This window comes from Pseudophryne corroboree, chromosome 1, assembly GCF_028390025.1.
Source record: "Pseudophryne corroboree isolate aPseCor3 chromosome 1, aPseCor3.hap2, whole genome shotgun sequence".
Lineage (NCBI taxonomy): Eukaryota > Metazoa > Chordata > Amphibia > Anura > Myobatrachidae > Pseudophryne > Pseudophryne corroboree.
The window spans coordinates 816,705,416-816,717,068 of NC_086444.1; the positions used below are offsets into that span (position 1 = coordinate 816,705,416).

At 45.9% G+C, this 11,653-nt stretch overlaps 1 long non-coding RNA gene across 1 annotated transcript; it reads left to right on the forward strand.

Annotated features, from left to right (window-relative positions):
- Positions 1-10,738: 10,738 nt before the first annotated feature.
- LOC134949187 (uncharacterized) lies at positions 10,739-11,324 on the forward strand. The gene is made up of 3 exons (XR_010183123.1): positions 10,739-10,808; positions 10,990-11,056; positions 11,236-11,324. It is a non-coding gene; the product is annotated as an uncharacterized LOC134949187 (long non-coding RNA).
- The last annotated feature ends 329 nt before the right edge of the window (positions 11,325-11,653 follow it).

Below are 11,653 nucleotides of genomic sequence, written 5' to 3' on the forward strand. Positions count from 1 at the left end.
TCTGGGAGTGGTAAGAAGAACGCAGGGGTGTCCAGGCGAACGGAGGGCGGATGCCTGACGTCAGGACCGGGACCTTCATCGCTGGATCCGTCACACTGGGTAAGTAGCTGCAGGGCTAGTCTTGTTTTGAGTGAAACTTTTTTTTAGCATAGCAGGGCTGCACAAGCGATCGCAGCCCTGCTATGCTAAAATACACTCCAACCATAGGCGGCGTCTAGTTGATTGCACGAGCAGAAAAAAGTTGCTACGTGCGATCAACTCGGAATGACTCCCTTTGTGAGCATTTTGCAATAATTCAGATAACTCTTACTATAATCAGCTTTCTGATATCAGCTTCTGATATTCAAAAGTGAAGTAATGAAATAAGCAGTGATAATGTAACGAAAGTGATTACTTAATGTATGAAAATATGAGGCTGCAAATGTAGAGGGGGCACTATACAGAACATAAAGATGAGGGGGAAGCACAGTAAAGAACGTACATAAAGGACAATTACATTTAAGAAATAGAAATGTTATACAATTAATTAATTATTTTTTTTGCCCGAATTTGGAAAAGGCATTTCTGCGGGTGAGGTATGGTCAGTCTTGGACTGGCCCACTGTGACAAGTAAATTGAAGTCAAATCTGTTACTCTGCCTGGATTTGCCCCATCTCCCCTTTGCTTAAATGATAGTGGTATTCAGACTGGCACTGCAGAGGTCAGTGACAGTTGCAATAACTGGTTGCTGCGGCAACACTGGCTTAGTCTGGCAGTTGGTCCAGCTCTGGCTCACAGGGCAGATGACAGCTGATGCACCCACAACATTGGATGAGCGCAGGGTATGGATACCCCTGAACCCACCTACATAGACACTGGCACTTGGCTGGCAGATTTACCCTCAAAGGCAGCAGTTATGAGAGACCATAAGTAGTAAGAGCCCTTATAACAATTATTTTATTTGTATGTACAAAATTATGGATTTTGTATGTTCACTTTATGCCCATTTGATTTACTGTCATTTATTTACATGCTTTTGAGCCATATTTAAAACCCTATATTCATACTAATGACAAATCGTTGACACATTTGTTTTATTATCCAGCGTGTACCCACTAGATCGTTAGATCCGCGGGTTGCTAGTGACATCCCCAGTTGGCTGTAAATGCAGCTAAATCTGGGAATGTCGCTAGCGATGCCATGCTGCTGAATGGCCCCGCTCCTCACCCCGCTGCCACTCCGTCACTGCTGACATTGGCAAGTGTATATGCAGTTGCCGATGACAGTAGCCCGCCGAGTCCCTCCACTAGTGAGCTTGCCGGGTACATACATCGTTTAGTATATACCCAGCATTACACAGCTAAGGAGGTGGAGCCAGGTAGCAATAAGAATCAACCGTAATGTTCATGCCCAGGAAAGCAGCAGAGATCATTATTTGCATTAAAAAAAAGACCAATAACAGATCGTCCCTTTATGTATCATATTTTTGAGTTTTAAATATTCATTTTATTTTTAAAGTTATTTTTAACATCCAACTTCAAATCTTAGCAGAATAAAAAGGAATTTAATATTATGTCATAGTCACATTAGGATGTCATCTGTATCATTATTGTGCATACAAGGGCAGATGTATCAAAGCTCGGAGAGTGATGAAGTACCAGCCAATCAGCTCATAGCTGTCATTTTTCCAAACACAGCCTGTAACATCGAGTTAGGAGCTGATTGGCTGATACGTTATCTCTCTTTGAGCTTTGATACATCTCTCCTAAAGAGTGAATTAGCAGAAAACATTTCATTTGATGATGTTGTTGATGAGTTTGTAACTGTAAAACACTGAAGAAAAAGTCATTGTAATTCTGCGTCAGTCCTACATGAATAAATATAGACAAACTTAAATGTTATAGATATTAAAGTTTTAGTAACTATAAACTATGTTGTACAATTAAATATTCTATTTTTTGTGCATATTACAAACTGAATCCTAAAATGTAAACCAAGCTGATTTGTTTTGTTGCTAGGTGTGTTAGATGTTATAGTTGGTACCTCATACTGTAGGCTACACAATATTTTATAAAGGCCCGACACATTTTATTGCCTTGGGCCCAGCACAGGCTAAAACCAGCCATACTGGGAGTGGGAGATGCTTATTTCTGTGGGATTTTGAGGTTGTACACATTAAACATATTATTCTCCCTCAATTACCAGTAAGTTGCCGGGTTTTTGGAATGTTTTTACTTTAGATCATATTTATCTACTGTCCTAGTTATCCATATTAAAACCATTACAGACATGAACAAACTGAATGTATTTTTTATTGATATATAATGTCATCTATGTGTGTTTTACTATAATAGATTCAGTTATTTGTTGTCAGTGTCAACTGAGATTTAATGTTTAGGGGCCTGTTCATCATCAGTGGCTGGGTGGCCCCAGATAATTAAATATTTCAGAGTTTGCTGAATTGTAAACGGCTTCATCGGGCTCTTAATGCATGGACCTGTTACATACAACATGTGTGGTGAACCTAATGGTGAAAATAAAATGTCCCTTAATATTTATAACTATTATTATGAACTTAAAAGGACTGACTGTCTTGTGTTTGTCTATTTAAAATCATATCAATAGCATAACATACTACAGTACACACATATTATATAAATCAGTGCTCGAAGCAGGGTCAGCCCCATGCATATGTGGGGTTACTGGCTCCATAGAGCGCCAGAAGATGAGGGCGCAGCCACAGATACCCCACCGGCCGCAGCCACCCCGCCACGTGCAGCCACGTTGGAGGTAGCGTAGCTGTGGCTCTCCCTCCTGCCTTCTACACATTGGCAGCAACTGTGGGAAGGGGAGTGGGTAGCCGTCGCTAGATCGCCACCAGCTTACCAGCAGGTCCCACCGCGGGGTGGGTAGGTGTGCTATTCTAGAAAGCAGCAGTTGGAAGCTCCGCCCCCGACTCCCTCCCCCTGACTGAATGACAACCCTGTTCAGTGAGATTTAAAGCTCAGTATAATGTAATATATCCAAGAGTGGTGTTGAAGAAAATATTAAATAAATGACATTATATTTTTGATAAGAGAGATGTTATCTTCACTTGTTACTAAACCTTCTTGTAAAGTGAATATGGGGTTCTCCACGCACGGTGTATGGGTGCAAAGAGCTTTGTTGTTTTGCACTGCTTATAGCGACGATTCCATTCGCACAGCCGATCGCAGGGATATTGACAGGAAGTGGGAGTGTATGGGTGTCAACTGACCATCTTCAGGGAGTGTTTGGAAAAACGCAGGCGTGTTCAGGCGTTTGCAGTGCGGGTATCTGATGTCAATTCCGGGACCTTCGTCGCAGCAATCATCGCACAGAATAAGTAACTACAGGGCTGGTCTTGTTCTACACAAAATGTGTTTGTACCCGCTTGGCTGCACAGGCGTTCGCACACTTACACAGCTAAAATACACTCCCCCGTGGGTGGCGACTATGCGTTTGCACGGCTGCTAAAAGTAGCTAGTGAGCGATCAACTCGGAATGAGGGCAACTGTCCTTTTTCTGGTGGTCAAAAAGAAAAAAAAAGGAAAACAAAGTCTGTCTTCACTCTCTCATCTGTGCACTTTGTATACTCTGACAGTAGAGTCCTTTTTTCCTCCTGTCTTGCTTGAGGGAGAGGTGATGACATTCAGTAAGGGATGTGTTAAAAGGGCACCGAGGTGCACCTAGGATTGTTTACAGGTCACCCATGCCACCTGCATAAGTAACCTCGCATCAAGGCAGGAGTGCCCATACTACCAGCTAGGTGTTGATAAGTCAGTCATGATTTTTTTTTTTCATTCAAGTCAAGCAATGGGGCCTGAGAACCCAAAACCTGTTGTATCTGTGACTATTAAATTACACAGTACTGTACTTATAGCTAACTTGGCCTCTCATTTATATCTTCCTATAACAATGGTTTTTAGCACATTCTCTTTCTATGTTTTCGAAAAAGGTATACATCCATAATACAAATGTGTAACACATTAACAGGAGCAGAGAAACAAAATATATCCTATGCATTTGATTACCATTGTTGTCTGAGTTGTTATTTCCAAGTGGACTCATCAAGCCTGGTGACTCGCTGCCTTTACAGCAGAAATCCAACCCCCACTCCTATAAAATAGATGTGATTGGAGGCTGAGGTTCAGCTCTAAAGACTGCGCTAAAAAATTAAGTGGCGCTTATCATACATTTAAGCTGGGTACACACTGGAACAATGTCGTTCCATAATGCCGTTTTTGAACGACATAGCACTTACACAGGGCCAGCCCCACGAATACGCGGGGTACGCAGTGTAACAGGTATAAGGGGTACTACTCAGGGAAGTGCAGTGAGGTAAATGGCTCAGGAGGCACTGGCTAGTAACAGAGCCAGACGAACACACAATATATGAGCCCAAGGGTTCATGTGGACATTATACACAGGTGCAGCAGTATATACAGCTGAAAATTTGGTGAACTTTGATTAGAGATGTGCAGAAATGATAGGCAGGAGAGACAATGCCTCACCTGTCATAGACTTTTTACTTCAGAGTTTTGACCATAGAATTGATTAGAATAACACAAAGAAGATATCTTTAAGATCTTTTTCCTATACTTTATAAAGTTAAAATTCAGGCTTATACGTTAGTATGACAGGAAAGGCTTTGCCTCACCTGTGTCACCCCACTGAACGTCACTGATACTACTGTGTGGTGTAATGTGAATAGCAGATAGTACTGTGTGGTGTAATGTGAATAGCGGACACCACTTTGCTGTATAATGTGAATAGTGGACACTACTGTGTGATGTAATGTGAATAGCGGACACTACTGTGTGGTGTAATATGAATAGCGGACAACACTCTGGTGTAATGTGAATATCGGACACTACTCTGTGGTGTAATGTGAATAGCGGACAACACTCTGTGGTGTAATGTGAATAGCGGACACTACTGTGTGGTGTAATGTGAATAGCGGACACTACTGTGTGGTGTAATATGAATAGCGGACAACACTCTGTGGTGTAATGTAAATAGCGGACACTACTCTGTGGTGTAATGTGAATAGCGGACAATACTGTGGTGTAATGGGACTAACGGACACTACTGTGTGGTGTAATGTGACTATGGGACACTACTGTGTGGTGTAATGTCAAATACAAAATATGAGAGATGTAACTTGCGCCCTATAGCCGCTTTGTACTAGACCCCCAAAGATCACCACTCTTCGATACACATACAATACAAACAAAATGGGGTAGTTCACAAGCGCTACAACACGAGCAGATCAAAGCCTCTGCAAAAGCTGTCTTAATATTCAGGTATCCCCTCGATCAGGTTCGCACCTGTAGACTGACCTCCTCTCATTGGGGGAAAAACATAGAAAGGTTTCTTTCGCACCACCACGAATACATTCGATTCCAGGGGTTATCCTCTCCCTCAGTGTGGGTGCTCACCTTACTACAGGTCCCTATATGCCTTGAAAGGTGTCTTTTCTCTCTGAACTTCTTATGTCTTTTTATGTTCACAACATTAGGGGTCACCCTTTCCCTTCAGTAAGACGCTCACCTTAAAAATAGGCCCTATGTTCCTCGAAAGGTTTCTTTTACTGTGTCCTTCCACCAGACTCTTCTATGAGGCCTTGTAGATTTTTCTCAGGATGTTTATTTTTCCTCAAATATGAGATCCATTCAGAAAGATATATTAAAAAGAATTTATTCCACATACAACTCCATCGATGGAATACAACATACAACAATAAAACTGATCTAAAAATCACCCTAAACAGACGGACTGGGTTTTTCCTTAAACACTCCCCTTCAGAAGCCGGTCCGAGGAATTCCTCCCAGGAAAATATGAATAAATATCCCCGGTTTCCAAGTCTCCATACAGGGTGGTGAATATATAAGTAAAACCTTACCGCCTGAGGGCTAAAAAATGCTGGTGCCAACGCGTTTCGGATTAAAATCCTTCCTCAGGGCATGGCCTGAGGAAGGATTTTAATCCGAAACGCGTTGGCACCAGCATTTTTTAGCCCTCAGGCGGTAAGGTTTTACTTATATATTCACCACCCTGTATGGAGACTTAGAAACCGGGGATATTTATTCATATTTTCCTGGGAGGAATTCCTCGGACCGGCTTCTGAAGGGGAGTGTTTAAGGAAAAACCCAGTCCGTCTGTTTAGGGTGATTTTTAGATCAGTTTTATTGTTGTATGTTGTATTCCATCGATGGAGTTGTATGTGGAATAAATTCTTTTTAATATATCTTTCTGAATGGATCTCATATTTGAGGAAAAATAAACATCCTGAGAAAAATCTACAAGGCCTCATAGAAGAGTCTGGTGGAAGGACACAGTAAAAGAAACCTTTCGAGGAACATAGGGCCTATTTTTAAGGTGAGCGTCTTACTGAAGGGAAAGGGTGACCCCTAATGTTGTGAACATAAAAAGACATAAGAAGTTCAGAGAGAAAAGACACCTTTCAAGGCATATAGGGACCTGTAGTAAGGTGAGCACCCACACTGAGGGAGAGGATAACCCCTGGAATCGAATGTATTCGTGGTGGTGCGAAAGAAACCTTTCTATGTTTTTCCCCCAATGAGAGGAGGTCAGTCTACAGGTGCGAACCTGATCGAGGGGATACCTGAATATTAAGACAGCTTTTGCAGAGGCTTTGATCTGGTCGTGTTGTAGCGCTTGTGAACTACCCCATTTTGTTTGTATTGTATGTGTGGTGTAATGTGACTAACGGACACCACTGTGCAGTGTAATGTGAATAGCGGCCACCACTCTGTGGTGTAATGTGATGTGGTACTATTCTATGGCAATGCTCCTTCCCCATGAAGCCACGCCTCTATATATTCCACTTGGGGGTGCCAAAATATATGTTCACTTACCCAAAAAATTAGGCTCGGGCCGGCCCTGGCTCCAAGTGTGTCAGTATGAGTCACCATGTCTTATCAGCACTCCTAAATTTGCACTGTCCCCGATGCACAGGTTGTGGGTATTAGGTCAGTGCAGAGGACGACATGTGACATGTCATCAGTGGCGGCGGTTTGGCACTCCAGCGGTGCAGCAATGTGAAAATCACCTCTCTCTAACATATGTGTGTACTCTCCCTCTCTCTAACATATGTATGCATGTGTGTTGTACTTCAGAAGAGGCTATAATATGTTTATCATAGTCATAGATGTTTCTCCAGACTGTTTGCCAGTAGAGTTTGAACACTGTAGGCCAATCACAAACAAGACCTGACTCAGAGATGTATACAATGCCGATATTTATGGAGTTGATCAATTATCTTCTTGCAGTGAAGATTTATTTGTAATTTGACTGACAGGGACTGTTTAGGAGAGATAAAATAGAGTAGCGGCAAAAACACAGGCATGTCGCAGCCATTTTCTGGATGTGTCTCAGTCTACAACTGTGACCAGGGGTTAAAGTGGGGGGGAACGAGGTGGAACTGAGTTCCACCACATGTAATGGTAGGGGAAACTAGTTCCACCATCTCCATTGCCCTGCACAGTAATTCCAACAGAAAAGCCCACCCCATCATCTGCGTCAATCGATGATACAGGCGGCTCTAGTGTTACTGATGAACTGCAGCCACCTACTCCTTCCTCAGGTCCTGGTGCCTCCATGGTCCTCCTCCATGAGTTCCACCACCTCACCAGGACCACTTTAAGCCCTGACTGTGACCTTGTATGCACCAGTGTCTCAGTTCCCACGGCAATTCAGTACAACCACAGGGCTACTCACATGGCAACTCAAAGGTCAAATAGACCCAAAACACTTTTCCGCCGGATGGAATTTAAATACATTTCCAGGTGACTACAGCATTAGCTTAATTTCACAATTCCGCTGAGTATGGGATCGCAGCTGCAAATGCACTAGCATACATTTCTGAATCAGGCCCAGGTATCCATAGTGCAAAAAAAAAAGTTTAAACAAATGTATTTAATCAACTTCAAAATATGTGCTCACATCAAACAGGCTACTGCTGACAGGTCCACAGATCCTGGGAATGATGTGAGCTTGGAAAACTGAACGCTGCTGCTCAGATTAGTGCTGAGCTAATGGGCTTACATGCGAGAGTTATAAATAGGGAGGCCAATCCCAGGCCAATTTTACAGTCCCGTATCGGGATTGAAAAATGGTCAATCCCGGGATTCCCAGGATACCCAGGATTGGCTTTCAACTGTGTCCAGCCGTCCCCCATGCCCCGCAGACATAAACAAACATACAAACCTGCACAGCCAGGTGGCGGTGAGTGCAGAGGGAGCCGGTTGCACACGGTGAGTGCAGGGGGAGCCGGGGGGAGGTGGCGGGTGAGTGCAAGGGAAGCCGGGAGGAGGCGGCGAGTGAGTACAGGGGGAGCTGTCTGGTGAAGACTGCCTTACCTTTCTGGCTCTGCGGCTGCTGACAGCGCAGCGTGACCTCACAGTCACAGGTCACGTTGCGCATGGGAACCGGGCAGCGTCTGAGCATCCTGAGGACACTCAACGCTGATCCCTCTATCCCTGGGATTGGAGCTTCCGTTTTTGGGCACTTTTTACGTTTTGTCTTGCTTGAATGCCGTTGGCAGATGGAGAGGGAACGAGAAGACATTCTAGACACGAGTATAGAAAAGAGACACAAAGGACATTGCACTAGCAATGATCACTGACCGGATTCAGCAGCAGCGTGATCCGCATCTTCACTTAGGGGGTAAATCCTAGTCGATCGCAGCAGGAATTTTGTTCGCAGTTGGGTAAAACCATGTGCACTGCAGGGGAGGCAGATATAACATGTGTAGAGAGAGTTAGATTTTTAGTGGGTTATTTTGTTTCTGTGCAGGGTAAATACTGGCTGCTTTATTTTTACACTGCAAATTAGATTGCAGATTGAACACACCACACCCAAATCTAACTCTCTCTGCACATGTTATATCTGCCTCCCCTGCAGTGCACATGGTTTTGCCCAACTGCTAGCAAAATTCCTGCTGCGATCAATTTGGAATTACCCCCATAGTGCGAATGCCTGGTCCTCACTTTCTTTTGATGCCTGGAGAGTCCCCCGAAACACATGACGGGTCCGGTCACCGAAGCTCTGCGGCCTGCGGAATAGAGAAATGCGGAGTCGTTAGACGGGCGCTCAAGTAAGGTAATGGAAACTTTATTTCTACTCGTAGGCTAGAACTGTCGTTAGGACGGGACAAGTATTTCGCAATGATAGGACGTCGGCATTGTCTTGTGCCTTTACGTTTCTTTTTTTTGCGCGGCCCAACAGTGTCGACAGATAAAGCATCTGACGAACGTTGTGGCACGTGGTGCGAAATATTCATCTGTCGGTCGGTCCATCGATTGATTGATCTATCTTTCTTTCTGTATGTATGCATGTATATATATATATATATATATATATATATATATGCACATACATACATATATATATATATATATATATATATAGGTCTCTCTACCCGCCCACGTTTCCCCCCGAGGAGAGGTACAGAGGGTATTGGCTGGGGCGGAACCTCTCCCTGGGGGTAGCGTTGGCACCCTCACAGCCATGGGTGGTGCGTGCGCTGTTTTTCGATTACCTGGCTTGGTGGTCGGGTGAAAAAACGCGTAGCGCGGCGGCGCCTGTTGACGGAGGGAGAATCCGGAAGACGAGCCGAGGAGAGGAGCATCACAGCGGAAGAGAGGTGCTGTCACGGGGAAGGCGTGTCTGCAAGAGAAGAGACAGGAGTTTAAACGCGGTTTACCGGCCCCCTTGACGCCCAGGTGAAGTCCCCGCCGAGAGGCAAGTTGACCCGGACCAGCTACGACGACGCCTGCAGGAGAGAGCCCCACGCAGGTCCTGCGCCCCCACACCAGGTAAGATTCCAGGGGTGCCCTGTCTTACATCCGTCCCAACCCCCACCCCCAGCTCCCCCTGTCCCTCCCCCTCCGCGGTCCAACAGGGCGTCTTACCCCTTTTTTAGATGGGCATTAAGCCCTTCCTTTTGTGCCAAAGTGCCTTTCTCTCTAACATATTTGTCTTCCCTATAGAGTCCTCCGAATGGCGTTCCTGGGACCGGTCACCGAAACCCCACGCAGGTCCTGCGCCTCTGCACCAGGTAAGATTCCAGGGGGGCCCTGTCATGCATCCCACCCCCCCCCGCCCCCACAACCCCCACCCCTTGCCCCTCCGCGGCTCAACAGGGCATCTTACCCCTTTTTTAGATGGGCATTAAGCCCTTCCTTTTGTGCCAAAGTGCCTTTCTCTCTAACATATTTGTCTTCCCTATAGAGTCCTCCGAATGGCGTTCCTGGGACCGGTCACCGAAGCCCCACGCAGGTCCTGCGCCCCCGGACCAGGTAAGATTCCAGGGGTGCCCTGTCTTACATCCCGACCCCCCCCCCCCCTTCCACAACCCCCACCCCCTGCACCTCCGCGGCCCAACAGGGCATCTTACCCCTTTTTATATGGACATTAAGCCCTTCCTTTTGTGCCAAAGTGCCTTTCTCTCTAACATATTTGTCTTCCCTATAGAGTCCTCCGAATGGTGTTCCTGGGACCGGTCACCGAAGCCCCACGCAGGTCCTGCGTTCCCGGACCAGGTAAGATTCCTGGCGTGCCCTGTCTTACATCCCGACCACCCCCACACACACAACCCCCACCCCCCCTGCCCCTCCGCGGCTCAACAGGGCGTCTTACCCCTTTTTTAGATGGGCATTAAGCCCTTCCTTTTGTGCCAAAGTTCCTTTCTCTCTAACATATTTGTCTTCCCTATAGAGTCCTTCGAATGGCGTTTCTGGGACCGGTCACCGAAGCCCCACGCAGGTCCTGCGCCCCCGGACCAGGTAAGATTCCAGGGGTGCCCTGTCTTACATCCCGACCATCCCCCCACACACACAACCCCCACCCCCCTGCCCCTCCGCGGCCCAACAACAGGGCGTCTTACCCCTTTTTTAGATGGGTATTAAGCCCTTCCTTTTGTGCCAAAGTGCCTTTCTCTCTAACATTTTTGTCTTCCCTTTACAGTCCTCCGAATGGCATTCCTGGGACCGGTCACTGAAGCCCCACGCAGGTCCTGCGCCCCCAGTACCAGGTAAGATTCCAGGGGTGCCCTGTCTTACATCCCGACCATCCCCCCACACACACAACCCCCACCCCCCTGCCCCTCTGTGGCCCAACAACAGGGCTTCTTACCCCTTTTTTAGATGGGCATTAAGCCCTTCCTTTTGTGCCAAAGTGCCTTTCTCTCTAACATATTTGTCTTCCCTATAGAGTTCTACCCAATGGCTTTCATGGGACCGGTCACCGAAGCACTGCGGCCTGCGGAATAGAGAAATGCGGAGTCGTTAGACGGGCGCTCAAGTAAGGTAATGGAAACTTTATTTCTACTCGTAGGCTAGGACTGTCATTAGGACGGGACAAGTGTTTTGCAATGATAGGATGTCGGCATTGTCTTGTGCCTTTACGTTTCTTTTTTTCGCGCGGCCCAACAGTGTAGACAGATAAAGCATCTGTCGAACGTTGGGGCACGCGATGCGAAATATTTATCTGTCGGTCGGTCCATCAATTGATCTATCTTTCTCTCTTTCTGTATGTATGTATGTATGTATGTTGTATGTATGTATGTATGTATGTATGTATGTATATATATAGGTCTCTCTACCCGCCCACTTTTCCCCCCAAGGAGAGG